Below are 18365 nucleotides of genomic sequence, written 5' to 3'. Positions count from 1 at the left end.
AAGTTCGCCTGCAGGGAACCGGCCTGCAACCCAGGCATGTGCCCTGACTGGGAATCAAACTGCGATCCTCTGGTCCACAGGCCTGTGCTCAATCCACTGAGCTTCACCAGCCAGGGCTAAAACCCTCTTTTTTAAAGTGGTGAAAAAAATGCATACAAATATGACCAAAAAGTTGCTAGAAATTATACTAAAATGCCAAAGAAGTTTTTTTCAAACTAAGAAAAGCAACTGTTAATCTGTATCCATTTTTGAAAAATATTTTATTATTATTTTTTTATTTTTAGAGAGAGGGGAAGGGAAAGAGAAAGAGAGAGAGAAAAACATCAATGTGTGGTTGCCTCTCACATGGCCCCCACTGAGGACCTGGCCCATAACCCAGGCATATACCCTGATTGGGAATCGCACTGAGACCCTGTGGTTCACAGCCCAGGCTCGATCTACTGAGCTACACCAGCCAGGGCCCATGTTTTCTTTATGAGAGTAAAAAATAACCAGATAGCCTGCCATGTGACATAACTGGTCATCTTTTGGAGTAGAAGCATGCAAAGTTTATTGTAACATAGTAACATTTTCATTTTATCCGATTTTACTTGTAAAAGTAAATACCCTGATGTCCAGTGGCTTTCAGTAAACACATTCATTAAAGTCTCCCATTTTGTAAATTAGCAACAGTTTTATACATGCTTATCAAATTTGAAGGGCAAATGAGTGGCACTTTTCTCAACCACAGTTCACATTCAGTACCAGGCTGCATTTGTCTCAGATGCAGAGCACAGTGGCAAATGGCATGCTTTACGAAGCAGTGAATGGCATTTGTTTTTAAAGAACACTGCACTCTACAGAAAGAATTCCAAGGTAAAATAAATTCCATTTGTAAATCTTCCCATAACAGTTTTGGTAACTGTTTATAATGTTTTTAAATTTTAATGAATTTATTGGGATGACATTGGCTAATAAAATTATGTTTCCAATGCACATCCTCTATAATACATCATTTGTACATTGGATTGTGCCCATGTAACTTCTAAAAATAAATAAGTGAATAGAAACATTGATTAAATCTTCTCAGCTTGTGACTACACTGAAAAATAAACAATAATTTAATATTAGTACAAAAATCACTATACTATTAAAGAACTAAAGCACATAACTAATTTGATTTTTTAAACTTAATGAATTTAATACAATTGCTATAACTGAAAAGAATATGAGAATATGGAGTCTGATTAGTTAAAATGCTTGCCAGAATTTGAATTTCTTTAGTAGTGCACAGTGGTTTTTTGAGATTGAAGAAATTCTTTAAAAATGAACTTTCTTAGGAATTATGAATATCTTCCACTTTAGAGTTAAATAATACTAATAATTTATTGATACACTCATACAGTAATGTAGGGTCTTTTTAACAAAAAAGATTTCATTTATTTATTTACTGTTAGAGGGGAAGGGAAGGAGAGAGGAAGAGAAACATCAAGGTATGGTTGCCTCTCATGCATCCCCTACTAGCAACTGGCCTGTGCCCCAACTGGGAATTGAACCGCGATCTTCTTGTTTGCAGGCCCATGCTCAGTCCACTGAGGCACACCAGCCAGAGCCAGAAAGATAGAGTCTTAAAAGAGTGTTATAATGCAGGAGGTTTAAAAAGTTTTCCTGATTAAATCAGAGATAAAACAAAAAAAAATTAGTTGAAGGAAATTTTAAGAATTCTTACCACATCCTTAGCCCTGTAAGAATTGGATATTAAATACATTTCATAAATTTAAGTAAAAATCTAACACCTAATACCAAGCCTCAGAAAACTTATTTCTTTGGTGAAGTAAAATGATCAAAACCCAGTATCTCAGGTAATTAAAGAGTAACAGGCATTTCCAAGGTGATCCCTTGATTTTCCATTGTGCTTGTCCTCCATACAGAGTATTTCCAAACCTATTAACTTCTGTTATCTCTACATAAGCATTACGATCCTATCTTAAAATTGTGTTCTCTTTTCTTGAAGAGTATTGAGTCAAATGTAATGAAAATATTTTTTAAAATGTATCAGCAAAAAATTAACTTTGCGTGACTAATTTAAAGAACAATAAATACAATGCAATATCCTATGATATAAAATAGTGTGATTTTTTGAAATTATTTGTATGTTTATATTATGCCTTAGAAAGGGCTATGTAAACTTCCTTTGGTTTCTTCTTTAGCTCTGGGATCCAGATGCTGGCACATAAGACTGATAAACTACGGGTACAATTTTCTGTAAATATTATGAAAATTCAGAGCAGTGCCCTCTTCTCACCTCTCATTTCTTCTTATATTCACATGTGTATGCATTCAATAATGACGCAAATCTTTTGCACATCTATTTTGGGCTAAGATCTCTGCTAAGAGCTTGTGACCATGGTGAGCACTTTAAATATGACCTCTATTTCACAAAGCTGCCAAGTTAATCTGTGAAAACAAATAGTAAGCCAAATATTTATGAGCAAAATGAGTGTTACAAGAAGGGAATTGCAATAGCAATCAGTACAGTGTTTGGGAGTGAACCTAGTCTAGTCTAGAAAAATAAGGGAATACAAGGGAAATGTTTGAATATAATTTTGTATTGCATTTGTATTTGCATTACAAAATATAATTTTGTATCGCATTTTTTACTTCCATTAGGTTCCCTTATGCCCCCAGCCCCCTACAGTCACCACACTGTCGTCCATGTACACGACTCCTTTCTCCTTTTTCCTCAACCCTTCCATCTCCTATCCTCCCCCTGCCCTTAACTGTCACCCTGCTACCTACAAGTCTGTCTCTATGTTGCCTGTTAGTTCAGTTTGTTCATCAGATTCCACATATAAGTGAAATCATATGATAATCATCTTTTTTTGCCTGGCTCATTTCACTTAACATAATGTTCTCTAGGCCCATCCATACTGTCCCAAAGGGTAAAACTTTCTTTCTTTCCTTTTTTTTTTTACAACTGAGTAGTATTTTACTGTGTAGATGTTTCATAGTTGTTTCATCCATTCATCTACTGATAGGCTCTTGGGCTGCTTCTTATCTTGCTGATTATAAATAATGTTGCGGTGAACATAGAGTTGCTTATGGGTTTTTTTTTAAATTAGTGATTTGGGTTCCTTTGGTTATATTCCCAAAAGTGGGATTGCTGGGTCAAAAGGCAGATCCATTTCTGATTTTTTTAAGGTTTCTCCATACTGCTTTCTGCAGTGGCTGCACCAGTCTTCATTCCCACCAACAATGTAGGAGGGTTCCCCTTTCTCCACATTCTAGCCAGTACTTGTTGTTTGTTGATTTATCGACCATAGCCATTCTGACAGGTATGGGATTGTATCTTATTGTTTTAGTTTGCTTTTCTCTGATGATCAATGAAGTTGAGCATCTTCCATATGTCTATTAGCCATTTGAATGTCTTCCTTGGAGAACTGTCTATTCAAATCCTTTGTTAATTTTTTAATTAGGTTGTTTGAATTTTTTGTTGTTGAGTTTTTCAAATTGTTTACAAATTTTGGGTATTAACCTCTTATTGGATATATTGGCGAATATGTTCTCTCATTCTGTGGGTCATCTGTTTATTCTGTTGATGATTTCCTTTGCTATGCAAAAACATTTTAGTTTGATGTAGCCCCACTTGTTTATTTTGTCTTTTCTGTTCCTTAAGTTATAGATATAAATATAAAATATTGCTATGAGCCATGTCTAAGATTTTTGCTGCCTATGTTTTCTTCTTCTATGTTTTTCTTCTTCTATGACTATGTTTTCTTTCTTTCTTCTATGATTTAATCTAAATAATTACTGGGCATTAGTTTAGCACATTATTGGAATGGTAGAGTGGTTTTCCTGGCCAATTGCATACAAGGGGTACATCAGATGTGAAGGCTAACAGTTGTAGGAGTATGACATCTTCAAAAACAGAGAGAGATCCCTCACAGCTGGAATATAGGCAGTGGGGAAATGAAAGCATGTCACTGGAGAGAAGACACAAGCAGACTTTAGTGAAAGGCTTAACAGGGTCGATTCTGATTTGAACTCCAGAGGTCTGTGAAAGCAGGTGATGTTCCTAGTGGAGAAAACAGTCTTTGGAATCAGAGAAATGCCTGAATGATCCAAGAATGTTATTTAAAATTCTAGTTGACTTTACCCTTTCTTAGTATTACATTCTGTTTCTGTAAAATTTGTGATAGCTAAATTAGATAAAGAGACTAACCTATTAATATTACAATGCATTCTAATATGTTTGATACCAGAGACTATCAGGGAACTCAGTAGTCACCTGAGACAATAATATATTCATGTAAATAGCATTCCTATAAATAATCACCATATTATGTAAGGTAAATGCCTTTTATACCAATATAAACAATATTCAAGAATGTTGAATATAATGAATTATATAAGAAAAAAGCCCAGAGAGTTTTAAAAACTTGGACCCAAGGAGTAAGACAAGGCACATCATAATTAAGTTACCCAAGATTAAAGATAAGGAGAGAATCTTAAAAGCAGCAAGAGGAGAGAGTTACCTACAAAGGAGTTCTCAAAAGACTACTACCTGATTTCTCAAAAGAAACCTTACAGACAAGAAGGGGCAAGAAAGAAATATCTGAATCATGAAAATCAAGGACCTACATCCAAGATTACTCTATCCAGCAAAGCTATCATTTAGAATGGAAGGGCAGGTAAAGTGCTTCTCAGATAAGGTCAAGTTAAAGGAGTTCATCATCACCAAGCCCTTATTATATGAAATGTTAAAGGGACTTATCTCAGAAATAGAAGATCAAAAACTATGAACAATAAAATGACAACAAACTCATAACTATCAACAACTGGACATGAACTAAGTGGGGACGGGGAATGCTGGTGGGAGACCCGATGCAGGGTGGAGACGAATAAAGGGGAGAAAAAATGGCGCAACTGTAATAATATAATAAAAATATTTTAAAATATTTTCTCTGCGAACCAGAGGATCACGGTTTGATTCCCAGTCAGGGCACATGCCTGGGTTGCAAGGTGGTTCCCTGCAGGCCAACTCCCAAATCCCAGCAGGGGACACACAAAAAGCAACCATACATTGATGTTTCTCTCCCTCTCCCCTTCCCCTCTAAAGGTAAATAAATAAAATCTTAAAAAAATAAAATAAAATAAAAAATTTAAAATATTTTCTGTCACTCCAATTATGAACATGTACTGAAATCTTGGTAAATATACAACAGCGAATAGACAACTTATATTATTAACTAATTTCAAAATTATCTAGAACTTTTAGATAAAATTTGCATACAGTGAAATGCACATTTTTAAATCTTCACTGAGTACATTTTTTCATTGCTTTTAGGAAGGGAGAAAGAGGGGTGGGGGGCGACAACAAACATCAGTTGGCTGCCTTCTCATAGTTACCTGTCTGGGGATTGAACCTGCAACCTGGGTATTTACCTTGACGGGAAATTAACCTGTGACCTTTTACTTGGCAGGGTGATGCCCAGTCAACAGAGTCACATGGCCAAGGTAGAAATGCAGAAATGAAGAAATCTTAAGTGTACTTTTATGGGTTTTGAGAAATAGGTATAGATAGATATAGATATAGATGATATAGATATAGATAAATACACACATATATGCACACACATATACATTATATATATAATTCAAACACTTCACATGATAGATAACACTGCCATTACTCCAGAAAGTTCCTTAATACCCTTTCTATTCAGTTTCTGGCTCTAACATCTCCCAAGAGAGCTTCTCTAACTTTTTTTTTCCAATTTAAATTAGTTTGGCCTATTCTTGAACTTCATTTGAATGTAAACACACATTTTGTGTTATCTTATCTAAGTTGGTATCAATCAACACGTATTTTGCTGATTCATTCATATTGTGTTTATCAAGAGTTTATTCTTTCTACTTGTTTAATAATAATTTGTTTATTCATTTTCTTGTTGATGGACATCTGGAATATTATCAATTTTAGCTATTGTTTATGAATAATAGAAGTTCACTTATAAAAAGATTTTGCTTTTTACTACATGTCTATAATTTAATCTTAAATATTAGCTCTGTTTTCTAAGTGTTATATAGATCAAAATCTAAAAATTCAGTATTAATTTAATTTTTATCATATAAAGATTTTAAAACAGCTATTATTTATTATAAGGATATGAAGTGTATTTTAGAACAAATATACACAAATGTATCTTTTTAGGTAATATACTATTCTTAGTCTTTATTTGGTCTGTTATCATATGGTTTTAGTTGGAGGTATTTTCATTGTACATAATTATATATATATATGTATATAATTTCCTTTCAATTGAAATCTTTACAGAAATCTCATAGGTGACCAATGCCAATGTCTGCCTCTACATAATGGGCACAAGTAAATGATGGATTCATGTATTTGGCAGTCTAACTAATTATAATTCTGTTAGATTAAAATCATTTTTAGGTGCTCACATGTTGATTAGAAAATGTGCCATTCCAATAATTCTGCTAACATTGCTTTTCTCCTGAATTAGAACGAATAGATTTTGTTTTTTTTTAATCTGTGCCTTAATAATTAAAAATATTAATTATGAAGTTAGGTCATAATTGTATCCTTTCTCCTGCTGGTTTCTCAGCACTTCTTGGGCCCCCATTTATCAGCTTACTCTTTTGTTGAGTACCTATTAGTTCCCAGTCAGCGTTCTTGGTGCCAGTAAACTAAACAGAAACAGTTCCTGGCCTGTTGTAGCTTAAATTATCTTCAGGAAAGGATCAGCAAACAGTGAAATGATTATAGCTCATGTGATGACAATTTAGAGTGAAATATAAAGAAATGGTCATGGGGAGTCAGGATGAGGGTATGGTGTTGCCATTTATAAAGGTTGACTGGGAAAGGCCACTCTGGTAACTGAAATATTACATACAAATTTACATCTGGGAACTCAACCTGTCTTGTTTTAAATTGAAAACCTTTTGACTTTATTTTGACCCATAAACATACTTTAAGTGCCATTTTCTTTGAATATTTATATTTTATTGGTATTTGAAGAATAAGGGTTGGAAAACTGAGGCCCTAAGGCCATATCTAGCCTGCCATCTGTTTTATATGGCTTTGGTTTTTACATTATAATGGTTGCAAAAATCAAATAGAGAATAATATTTCATGATGCATTTAGTGAATATATGCATTTCATAAAATACAAATTTCAATGACCATAAAGTTGTATTAGGAGTCACTCATTTGTTTACCCATTGTTTATCACTCCTTTCACACTATAATGACCACATTGCAACAAAGAGACCCATATGTGAGTCCCCAATGACTATTTTCCACTCTTTGGATTTTTACAGGAATATTTCCAAGCCCTGTATAGAAAAAATAGACCTCTACATCACATTTCTATGAAATTCCTGGGCCAATATCACATTCCCTTCACCCAACTCTAATTTAATGGCAGCTAGAGTGGACAGTCCCTGTGCCTGTTTACGATACCCCACCACAAGTAATTACCTGGTCTTCTGCACATTTGTCAAAGGGCATTCCTTGAGGTACTGAGAGCAAGCTCAGACTGAAGCCTTCGTATAGGAAGCCCAGAAGTCTAAGGAGAGGGTGGGATTATTTAAAGTTCCAGAGGCTATCCCCAGCCATCTGAGTTTAGAAGTCTGAGATTCTATTGTTACTTCACTTCCAGCATTATCACTTACATCTTTCTTGGCCAATTCTTGCCTCGATTATCCATTTTATTTTGTAAAATGACTTCCATCACTAGACTAAGGCAAAAAGGCAATACAACAGTCTGTGCATGAACTCAATAACAGAAGTGCAACAATTAATCACCTGCTGACTTTGAAAGAAGTGACATGATTGATTGCTAATCAAGATATACATCTATTATTCAAGGAGTGACTTGTGGACTTAAGAGCTAATAGCAAAGTTCGCACTTTATGAAAGTTACTCACAGTTAATATACCGTATTATAATAATTGAAATTTGTGGAGGGACAGGTGTTATTTAACCAAACCACGGCAACTGAAATTCATGAACTGAAATTCAATTATTATAACAATTGAAATTTGTTGAGGGACAGGGGTTATTTAACTGAATCATGGCAACTGAAATTCATGGATATCAAAGCAAGGGATGTCTATATTTGAGGATACATTGTAGAATTATGCTGCTTAATACAGAGAAGCAGGACTAGAATGCTAGGATATAATGCTGAGAGCCACTGTAAGCTCCTACTTGTAGGTACAAACCTATGAAGAAGCAGCCCTCCTTTGTTTGGCTGAAGGTGAACCAAGATTCTGTGAAGCACTGCTTTCTTACTGATACAGAGCAGCCGCTGTGCAGTTGCACACAGTGCGACAGCGGGCAAGCCAAGGGCTCCCCGGCTCAGAATAAGGTATTTATGAAATTATTTAGTTTAAAAAAAGAGATTAAGCAAAGAGTTAAGAACCGAGAATTTTTCAAACTGATATTTCTGGATGTAAAATAGAAAAAAATATTAAGGAAATTACACTATCACATTGTCATGAGTAACATTTTATGGATGATAGCTGTGAACACTAAGTGGAGCCTACAGACATACCAAGCAGGTGAATGACATGTCAAGGCCACAGCAGCGGGGACTCTTCCCTTAGAGAGTATTGGATAATTGACTGAGTGAACAGAAGAGTTAACAATCATCCTTTATTTCTCTATATTCGCATTGTCTTCTTGTTGACAGCTTAGTCACAGCCACAGGTCAATTATTGATTTTCACCAAACCTGGTGTCTGATGAGACAGCCTTACATCTCTCGTGTGAACTCAAAGCAGAAATTTTAATGTAGCTAATAATGAGACTATTGGTAAAAAAAACATACAGAACAGAAAACCTTTAATTTTAACTGTAAATAGAAACAATTTTCTTGATTCTCTTAAATTGAACCTTTTATTATGAGCATACATTATGGTATTTTTGCATTTAATGTGTACTTTAGATTTTCTTATATCTAAAATTTAAAAATTATCTAACCTAGGGAAAAACTCCTGATATATAACTCTTTCTGGCCAAAGGACTTGGCCAGATCATTTATCCTGAATTTTTCTCTACAACTCTGCATCATTACCAGTATTGTTGAAAGGTAAAAATCAAAAATCAAAATAAGATAGGTAGAATTAACCATTTTTACCTGATTTTTATTTCTTTGCCTTGAACTGGACAAGCTTCCCTATCAAGAACTTTTAAAGAACAGTTTTTCAAACTGCAATTCTACAACTATATAATTTTTAAAGCATTTTACTCCATAGTAATCATCACATGGCTTAAGAAAACGATTCACCTAGAATTCTGTCAGAATAACCTGAGCATTTGCAATTAGGTGGAAGCAATAACTTAAAAATACTATATAACTTTTTCTGAAGAAATGCACTACAATGAAAGGAAGCTTACTCTTTCATCTTTGCCCTTTAGAATGCTGTTCTACTTGATGTCTGCCTCAGTAACTCCAATCAGTCATTTTGGTTCCACTTCAGTACCTTAGTTTTGAACTTGAAGTATATCATTACAGATTGCCAGTTCAAGGTCATCAGTTTGCACAAAGGAACAGAAGCAACTGAAAATCATGAATAACATCATGCCAGCCTAAGCCCAGTTTGCTTCAGACACAGAGTTGTTTTCTGGAATAGATGTCTACTTATTGGGCCACTAAGAAATATTCTAGAGAAGAACCATACTTCCCCAAAATTCACAAGGGAAAAACTTTAAAAAAAGTGAGCTATCTACCTCTTCAAGAATCTTTAGAATCAGGGAAAAAATGTTTATTTGTTAAGTTAAATTTTAGTTGTTTATATTATTCCCAGTGAGTCAGCAGGCACAGAACTTGCAGCTCTTGGAAGCCACAAATTTATTGAGTGAAAAAAGACTCCTCTGAGTAAAAAATGAAGGAAGACAGTCTATCAGCAGTTTCCTTTCATAGCCTCATCTTCACCAGAAAGAGACAAAGGCCAGTGACTGTCTTGGCTATAACTGTTCCTGGTGCCTGTTGTGAAGATAGATCAGAGTTAAACTTGTAGGTCTAATTTCTCAAATTTTAGTATATTAGTAACTTTATTTTGTTCTTTAGTAGTCAGAGAAATTGGGCCACATCACTGTACATTCTGTAGGTCTTGTGATGAATGTGTATTATATAATATGTTAATGTGTTATGATAAAATGCCTGCCCTAATTATAAGTCCTCAGGTACTCAGTACATTCTTTTTAATCAATGTTCCTCTGAATATACAGAAAATAAAAATAAACACATCCATTCTCTGAATTAAGTCTCCTTTGCAGATCCTCAGGGGAATAAGCCTCTGTGTATTTGTGCATTCATTTCTTGTATACCAGACCGAATTCTCCAATATGCTGCTTAATGTGGCTTTATGCTGGCAAGCAAAGAGACTTTTAGAGTTATCTTAGATTACTTCTATAATACAGACTCACATAAAGTAAGTAAAAGTTTTAGAAATAAGTGGAGCCATTATACTGTTCATGAATGTGGTAATTATTTAAGCCTTCATTTTTAAATGAAAAAGTAGCAATAGATCACAGAGAACCTTCAATTAATATGAGGTCTGCCTGGAAAAATTCCAGCCATTGTTAATATAACAAAAACAGTTTGTGTGACATCAATGAAACCTGGCAGTTGCACACTTTGGAGTGTACAATTCCATAATAAATTATCTGCATATTGATTTATAAGACACATTTTATACACCAGGGAAATCAATCCTTTCATATATAGAACACTTTTGTTTTTTTCTGTTGTTAGTCTTTGGGGGTTTTTGTTTGTTTCTTTATGTATTTTTGATGAAACTACATTTCATATCTAGATGGTTAGTAATTGTGCATAGTCAATTATGTATTTATTTATGTAATTATATAATTTTATATTTAGTAATTATATATTTATATGATTAATTATACATAAATTATGTATGACTGTGTATATATATCTGTGTGCATGTGTGTATATATGTGTGTGTGTAAATAATTTATGGTAACTTCTTGTTCTTGTGCCTCCCCCTCACAGAGTTTTGATTTTATGCCCATCTCACAATAGAAATTAATCAACTACTTTTTCATCTTCTAAGACATTTAGGGTTTTAGTACAGTGTTACCAGAGCAGGGTAAGGTCTCCCTGACTCTATTTGTGTGGGGCTGTGAAAAGAGAACCAAACAGTCAGTCCTATGGCCATGTGTTCTGTGCTCTAGTCATTGGTTCATCTAAAGTCATTCTGGTGTAAATTTCACTCATATGTGGAATCTAATGAACAAACTGAACTAACAAGTACCATAGAGCCAGACTCAGAGAGCAAGATGACAGTTAAGGTTGGGAAGAGGGTAGTGGAGGGGGAGATTGAGCAAAAAGAAAAAAAGGACCCATGGACATGGACACCAATGTGGTGATTGCCAGGGGGAGAGAGTATAAGGGGACTAAATGGTAATGGGAAAAAAATACAATAAAAATAAATTACTATAAATGCAAAAAAAGAATAGGCAGAAATTCAATTTATTTATTTTTCTCCAAAGAATAATTAAGTATATAAACATTCTTTTTTTGAATGGCAAAGCATTTTCCACTGATTGGAACAGTCATATTTATTTTATCATAATCATATGTATTAGGTTTATTTCTGGCTTTTTTTTCAGACTCATTAACATGACTATAATTCTTCTTCATAAAGCAATGTTTAAAAATCTCTATAGTTATACAGTGCTTTTTAATATTTAGTGGGCCATTTTGCCTCACTACTCCTTTGTATTTAAAGATTGTTTAGCTTTTAGAAATGTATTTCCTAATATTTTACAATCAAATTTCCAGAGAAATGCAAGTATAATTTTACAAATGCCTTGTACAAGTATCATTGTTTTATTTTTTTAAAGATTTTCTTTATTTATTTTTAGAGAGAGGGAGGAAGGGAAAAAGAGAGGGAGAGACATGTCAATGTGTGGTTGCCTCTTGAGCACCCCCTACTGGGGACCTGGCCAACAACCCAGGTATGTGCCCTAGACTGGGAATTGAACTGGAAACCCTTTGGTTTATAGGCTGGCTCTCAATCCACAGAGCCACATTATGATTATATAATTATTATTTATGAAATAATAAATCATCTCATTCAAAATTAATGATTCTTTTTATTCATCAAATTGATATATTTTAAGAGTTTTAAGTTTTCTTTATATAGAAATGGCATTTATCCTGCTGATTTGTTTTTAATTTTTATTTTATTGGGCTATTTTCAATAAGTTCTTTATATGATCTAGGTGATTTTCATTTTATTTAAAAAACCACACTGCCCTGGCTGGTGTAGCTCAGTGGATTGAGCACGGGCCTGCGAAGCAGAAGGTTGCCGGTTCGGTTCCCAGTCAGGGCACATGCCTGGGTTGCAGGCCAGTTCCCGGCAGGGGACGCACGAGAGGCAACCATACATTGATATTTCTCTCCTTCTCTCTCTCCTTCCCATCCCCTCTCTCTAAAAATAAATAAAATATTTAAAAAAAATTAAAAATCACACTGATTTTTGTATTTCGCTTATCTGATTTACTAACTTTCTGAAATTTTTATTTTCCTGAGATTTTAAAGGTAATAGCTTTTAGTTATTAAATTGGACTGTTACAAATACAAATAATTAAAATTACTTTCCATACTTTGGTTTCCCCTGGCTTTGAGCCAAAAGTTGGCATTTTTTGATTTTAGTTAGTTTAAACCAAACATAATGCTGGATTTTGGTATTTATATATCTACTTTAAAATCTAACCTTAAGCTTAATGATACACTTGCATTTGTATCTCTCTATGTAGCTATGGATCAGTCTATCACCATTTTATAGGTGGTTTATATTTGTAGCAGGGTGAGATGTAGAATTGTGATGATTACTTATTTGGCACAAATGAAATATTATGATGGTAATGAAATATTTACCATACCATCTTTAAAATATAACAAATTATTTAAAAAGTAAAAGCTTTTATTTGTGCTTGGAAAAATATTTACTGTGCAATGATGCTTTTTATATAAGTAGAAGAATGTTTTCCCAAAGCTATATTTTTATAAGTATGTAGAAACATAAAATTTAATGAAACACTTATTCTATGAAAAATTTATGACATAAATCATGCTTTATAATATTTCCTTTAGAGCCCAGTGTTTTATATTTTAAGTATTATAAAATAGCTTTATTTTTAAATATTTTCAAAATGTTTCTCAATATTTACCACTTTCTTAAAGAGAAAACGTTCAACATAATTAACCTTTTCCTAATGAATTAATGGCATCACGATCACCATCAGTATTGAGCAACATGCTCCTTAGGCATTAGGTAACACGCGTTTTCTTTTTTGTTTGTTTTGTTTTTCATTTAGTAGCTGTAAGTGATCTTTCTATTCAAGGTAAAACAATGGGCTTTATTTCTTGGTTACTCCCTCACTGTCAGCTATTGCTGTTTTCAACTGCCCCCCATCATTCTGATTTGTGGGTTTGTAAGAAATCTTGGAGGTTAGGTAACTGAGCTCATTGTTAGGGCATTAAAATGTAGTCAAAAGACTTTATAAGAAGACCTGAGGGCCTTTCTGTTGAACTCAATAAAAAAAGTTTTATCTTGTTATGGAACTTTTTTGTGATATCCATTTTATCAGTTCAGATAGTTTTTATCATTTTATTCTACGCCATGTTCAAGTAAGGTTACTACATATTTGAATTATAAATTTTGGAGTAATTCCTACCCTCTCTAATGCCAAAACAGAATATATAGCTATTAACTCCTATTTTACCCCCAAATAATCATACTTGTCTGATCAACAATTCCATATAGACCTAGAGCCACACTCATAACATCTTGAGCACTTTTTCTCAGTTTTGTATTTTGAGAAAGGAACCTGTTGTAAGTTTTGTCTGAAAAAATATTTTTGCATTTTTATTGTATCTACCTTCTAGTTACATTACTAAACTTGGAAAACAAATACCTTATAATTTAAAAACAAAAACAAAAAGTAATGTACACACTATTGCTGCTGTAACAAAATACCGCATACAGTGGTTTAAAATAACTGCCATCTTTCAGCTCACAGTTCTGTAGGACATTCGTGTAGGATGGCAGGTCTGGATTCTCCAGGCAAGATATCAAAAGGCTGAAATCAGGGTGTTGGCTGGGTTACCTTCTCATATTTAGCCTGAGGTCATCTTCCAAGCTCATTCAGACTGTTGGCAATTCATCCCTCCTGGTTGTAGAATTGAGGGACTGTTTCTTTTTTGGGTTTTGAGGTGAGGACACCTTTGCCTTCTAGAGGTCACCTGTATTCTTTTCCACGTTGTACCTTCCATCTTCAAACCAGCAAAAAGAGTCCTGCTCATGCCTCATACCTTTCTAACTTCCCCTTCTTCCACAATCTCATCATTTTAAAGAGTCCTGTGATCAGAGCCACAAGGATGTCTCCCTACATTAAGCTCAATTGTGCCAAACTGCATAACAATAAATGAAGTGATTTTTATCATAGGTTCCAGGAAATAGGTTACTAAATCTCAGGAAGAGGCATTGTAAAATTCTGCCTAATATATATACTATACATAGTGATGTATAGTATATATGTATGTATAGTATGTATATATATGTATGTATAGTATAATATATCACTATGTATAGTATATATATTAGGCAGAATTTTACAATATGTATAAATAGTATAAAATTTTTTATACTATGTATAAATATTTATACTATGTATAGTATATATATATGTATATATACATATCACTATGTATAGTATATATATATATATATATGTATATATATATATATATATATATATATATATCACAATTAACACATTCTATAACTCGAATGAAGTGGTAAAGAAAAGTGTTTAACAAAGTGGACCCCAGAGCCAGGTTAACACTGTGAACTTTCCAGTTATTATCTGAAAGGCACTGAGTCAGTTACTAAAGCTTTCTCTGATTTGGCTTCATTTTTGTAAAACTGGCATAATAATAATACCTCTATCATCAGATTTTATAAAAATTACATTTGCTAACACATGCAAATTTTTAGAGCATAGGAAGTAGTCTGAAAATATTATCTATTAATATTTTATTTTAAAACTCTCAACTAAAAACATCTTTACTCATTATTTATTTAACAACCATATTTTTATAAAAGTCACACACAATGTTCAGTAGTCCTGAATAATATGTGTCATGATTTCCCTTGATGTTATGAGTACTTTTTACATTAAATGATTATTTTGTAAGAGGACCACTGCTCTCCATTGCTATGGGTTCTGTTGCCCACCACTAATCAGAACCATGACTCTCAATGCCAGAGTCCTATGAAACGAAAGGAACTATTTACTCAAAAGTTATACAGGTTTAAAATAACAGCAGCATCCTGCCATTAAATCCCACACTCTTTAGAAACAAACAAATGAAAAAATCCCCACAAACACACACAGTCCTGCCCCCAACCCCTTGCCAAACCAGGACAGTCAGAGGTATCATCTCTCCAGAAAAGAAGTAGAAGCCTGTAGATTAGCAGGGCAGGTTCCCATCTGTATGCTAGCTTCTTCCAGTCATCCATTCTTGGCTACCTAGTCTCCTGCTCTTAATCCAAAACCTCACCCTCAGGGTGGGCTGAGGGTGTTTCTTTTGCGTCTTTTCAAACCATGCGGCCAACCCCTCACACTGCTGCTACTACACAATCAAGAGTCTTCTCCTTCCCCAGCCGCATGGTCAAGAGCCGTAGCATGGCTGAGAGCGTGGCTGCCCCCGCCCCTGGGTTTAAATCCTGAAGGGAATCTTCCTCCGTAACCCCATTTCCAACTCCTCCCACCAAAGGTTCCATCTGCCAGCACTCTGATTTCTTCTGTCTTTCTCGGCTGCCATTTTTAGTCTGGCCGCGTGCAACAGAGCTAATTGCCCTCCTGCTCTCCAGCAGGTACAACAAGCCTCTCTGTCTACAACGCATCACAGCTTAGAGTCAAACCCATCTTCCTGGCCCCTAGCAGGTACAAGCAGTTAACATTACTAAAACGCTGGCCAAGTTCTTTAGATATTCAAAGTAACTTCCGATGGCCCTGCTCCACATTCCCCATCCCTCAAGTGAGAGTTATGGAGGTTTTGGATTTTGGGAGACCTTTAGCTCAGTGCCCTGTTATAATTTCAGGAGTTATTTCAAATAAAACAGCATCAAAGCTTTATGCTATTATAAATGCTAGGCATCTAGCTTTTAACTGATACATAGTATGTAATAAATACATTAAGAAGAATATAAAATGTACAGAAATATATCACAATGCAGTTTTATGTCATACATATAGTCTGGAAAATGCCTGTCACCTTATTCTATATACCAAGAATGAAATTCATCTTTTTAATTGCATAACTATATTAAGTTAGGAAGTTTTGCAATTTGCTTTAGATTCTATTGCATTATACTATACAGTTTACAAAATAATATTCTTCTGGCAAAAAGTGGTATCTCACAGAAGAACAGCAAAATTCCCCACAAAAGTTAATGCAATCTTCAAAATGCTTTAACAACTGTGGTCTACATTTTAAGATGCAAAACAATAGGGATGCAACCAGTCCTAATAATTGTCTGCTGTAGCCAGATGTGCTCATTATGCAGTTTTAAGGAGGCTAAATATTATGTTACAGCAGTTGCTTAGATGTATTGTTTGGAATATCAGCATGGACATGCTCCTGTTTACAAAGACTGTCAGGACTCTACTGTGCATATGGTCATGTATTAAAGTTACGCCTACCTTCATGGGCATCTTAGATAACCATTCATTAACCGAGTATGCCTGAAGTAACTATGTCTTAAAATGCATTTTCTTTTTTAAGCTCTTTCAAATGTATTACATGCCACCACAACAATCCACTAATACTCATATTTTGTTTTTGTGTAATGATAAATATTGTCTTTATTTTGAAGAACAGCATCGGGTAATGTTTCTCAGAAAGAATGGCTTTGCCTTCTTCCTCAGGAAACCACCAGGCGAACACATACAGTATGCTCTCATAAGAAAAGGGCACAATAGAACTCACAAATTGATAAATTTAAAAAATAATAACAATGAATTGAGAAGATTATACAGACAGCTAATGAGGTATAGTGGTAAAATTTTCTTGAAGAATATTATTATTAATAAATTTCATTAGAAAAAGAGATGACATAGTCTTAATTTTGTGACTATTACAACTAGACCATACTTATTGTAAGTTGTATGGAAAGTAGCTTATATTTTTAATAACATTACCTCTCTTTTACCTCAAAATAAAAATTGAGCATAAACTATATAATTTTTGCTCCAATTAGCTAAACTTCTACAAAGTTGTTTGTACCTGTTTAGTTCACTGCTGGTTAGTTCACTAAAGAGTAAATGAATCCTTTAAAGAATGTTTTTCCTAATTTGCAAACTTTATTATACTAGATTATAATGATATAGATTTTTAGTGCCTTAAATGTAAGTATACCAGCATTTTGCTCCCCTTTGTGGGGACATTTAATCACTGAAGATGGAATATGGTGACTGTAAACCTGAAGACCAAATGCTGAAACAAGATAATGTTTGTTAACTTATATTTTATGATATTAATATTTTAACTTATTCAAGGAACATGTGAAATATTTAATTTTCAATGTGAAATATTTAACTGAAGCCATTAAAACATATCTCATCAGCAATTTAGCTTATTCTTTTTTGCAACATCAGTTTTATTAGTAAGATTTATTATGATTCTCAGATTTATGCATAGAAAGCTTTTAGGAAAGATGAACTATTTCATTTAAAGTTTGTAATGAGATTGATAAAGATAGATCTTCTTATGTCTCAAAATTCTGTTGAGCCATTCTTCAAATGCATTTTTTAAAAGAAGATCAAAAAAGCATAACTGACATTTGTTTGCATAACTTAAAATTTTCTTTAAAAATTTTAATGCATAAAACAAACTTAAGAGAAACATGGTAAAAATTGTTAAATTAACTCTTCTTTACTCTCAGAATTATACAGATAATATACATAACTTATGGCTTTAATATACATAAAAAGGCTTTAATAATTATTTTTCAGGTTAGGATTATGTTAAACTTTTTTAGTGGGAAATAGAGACAGAGAGAAGTTGGAAAGTCTATTCACAGAACTGTGTTATACCCAGAAAATGATTCTATTGAATTGATAATTTAGCATTAGACCACTATGCAATTCAAAGAAACTAAACATTTTTGTCTATTTTGATCATTAGTATCCACCAGGTGGAGAAAATACAGTACTAGTTAAATTACTACTTCCTTTGTTTTTCTGACTTTCTTTTAAGAAAAATGAATGTAACAAGAGTGTTTTCACATCCTAAATTTATGCTGTTAATAATGTGT

At 33.7% G+C, this 18365-nt stretch overlaps 1 protein-coding gene across 1 annotated transcript in view; it reads left to right on the top strand.

Moving 5' to 3' along the window:
• Window positions 1–18365, top strand: part of KLHL1 (kelch like family member 1) — a 342020-nt gene that overhangs the window by 262185 nt on the left and 61470 nt on the right. The window lies entirely within an intron of this gene.

Source organism: Sturnira hondurensis, unplaced genomic scaffold, assembly GCF_014824575.4.
Source record: "Sturnira hondurensis isolate 20B ecotype Veracruz unplaced genomic scaffold, ASM1482457v3 Scaffold0024758, whole genome shotgun sequence".
Lineage (NCBI taxonomy): Eukaryota > Metazoa > Chordata > Mammalia > Chiroptera > Phyllostomidae > Sturnira > Sturnira hondurensis.
This window is presented reverse-complemented; position numbering and strand designations above follow the sequence as displayed.